Below are 2,042 nucleotides of genomic sequence, written 5' to 3'. Positions count from 1 at the left end.
AATATACGTTATTTTATGTGTATTCGTATATGTATTTTGAAACAAATATACATTGTTTTATGTGCATTTTGCATATTTTTTCAATACAAATTTACCTTATTGTACGTGCATTTTGTATATTAATTTTAATACAAATTTAATTATTCTATGTGTATTTTTGTATATGTATTTTTATAAAAATATGCTTTATTTTATGGGTATTTTGCATCTTTATTTTCATACAAAATTACATTATTTTATTGATATTCTGTGTATTTATTTTGATAGGATTTTACATTATTCTATGTGTATTTTGTATATATATTTTATACAAATGTACGTTACTTTATGTGTATTTTTTTTCATTTCATACAAATTTACATTATTTTATGTGTATTTTGTACATGTATTTAAATACAAATTTAACTAATTATATGTGTATTTTGTATATCTATTTTCATACAAATTGAAATTATTTTTGTGTATTTTTGTATATATTTTTATATAAATTTTCTTTATTTTATGTGTATTTTGTATATTTATTTTCCTACAAATATACGTTCTTTTATCGAAATTTTGTTTATTTATTTTGATACTAATTTACATTATTTGAGGTATATTTAGTATATATATTTTTATACTTATTTACATCATTTTATATGTATTTTGTTTGTATATTTTCATAGAAATTTACTCTATTTTATGAATATTCGTAAATATATTTTGATACAAATTTACATTATTGATGTTTATTTTGCATATCTATTTCAATACAAATTTACTTTATTGTATGTGCATTTTGTATATTTATTATAATACAAATTTAATTATTTTACATATATTTTTCTATATATATTTTTTATACAAATATGCGTTATTATATGAGTATTTTGCATCTTTATTTTCTTACAAATTTACATTATTTTATTGATATTCTGTTTATTTATTTTGATACGATTTAACATTATTCTATGTGTATTTTGTATATATATTTTTATACATATTTACATCATTTAATGTATATTTTGTATATATATTTTATCCAAATTTTCGTTATTTTATGTGTATTTGTTTATATATTTTCATACAAATTTACATTATTTTATGTGTTTCATATATGTATTTCAATACAAATTTGCCTAATTTTATGTGTATTTTGCATATCTATTTTCAAACAAATTTAAATTATTTTTGCGTATTTTTGTATATATTTTTATACAAATTTTAGTTATTTTATTTGTATTTTGTATATATATTTTCCTACAAATATACATTCTATTATTGCAATTTTGTTTATTTATTTTGATACGAATTTCCATTACTTTATGTGTATTTTGTATATATATGTTTCTACGTATTTACATTATTTTATATGTATTTTGGACATATATTTTCATAAAAATTTACGTTATTTTATTATGTGCCTTAGTTTATATTTTGATACAAATTTTATACAAATTCATGTTATTTTATGTGTATTTGAATATATATTTTCATACAAATTTAAATTATTTTATGTGTATTTTTACATATATTTCATTACAAATTTACCTTATTTTATGTTTGTTTCATATATTCATTTCATGCAATTTTAAATTATTTTATGTGTATATTTGTATTTGTATTTAGGTTATTTTATGTGTATTTTCTATATATATTTTCATCCAAAACTACATTATTTTATTGGTATTTTGTTAATTTAATTCGATACGAATTTAGATTATTTCAAAGGTATTTTTTATACATTTTTTTATACGCATTTACATTATTTAATGTGTGTTTTGTATATATATTTTGATGCAAATTTACTTTATTTGATGTGCATTTTTGTACATATATTTTTAAAGAAATTAGCGTTATTTTATGTGTATTTTGTATATGTTTTCTCATACAAATTTACATTATATTATTGGTATTTTGTTTATTTATTTTGATACGAATTACATGATTATATGTGTATTTTGTATATATTTTTTTATACGTATTTACATTATTTAATGTGTATTTTGTTTATGTGTTTTTATACAAATTTACGTTATTATATGTGTATTTGTATAAATATT

The sequence above is a fragment of the Eriocheir sinensis genome, unplaced genomic scaffold, assembly GCF_024679095.1.
Source record: "Eriocheir sinensis breed Jianghai 21 unplaced genomic scaffold, ASM2467909v1 Scaffold38, whole genome shotgun sequence".
NCBI classification, from domain to species: Eukaryota; Metazoa; Arthropoda; class Malacostraca; order Decapoda; family Varunidae; genus Eriocheir; species Eriocheir sinensis.
The sequence above is the reverse complement of the archived record's forward strand: the minus strand, read 5'-3'. Positions refer to the sequence as shown.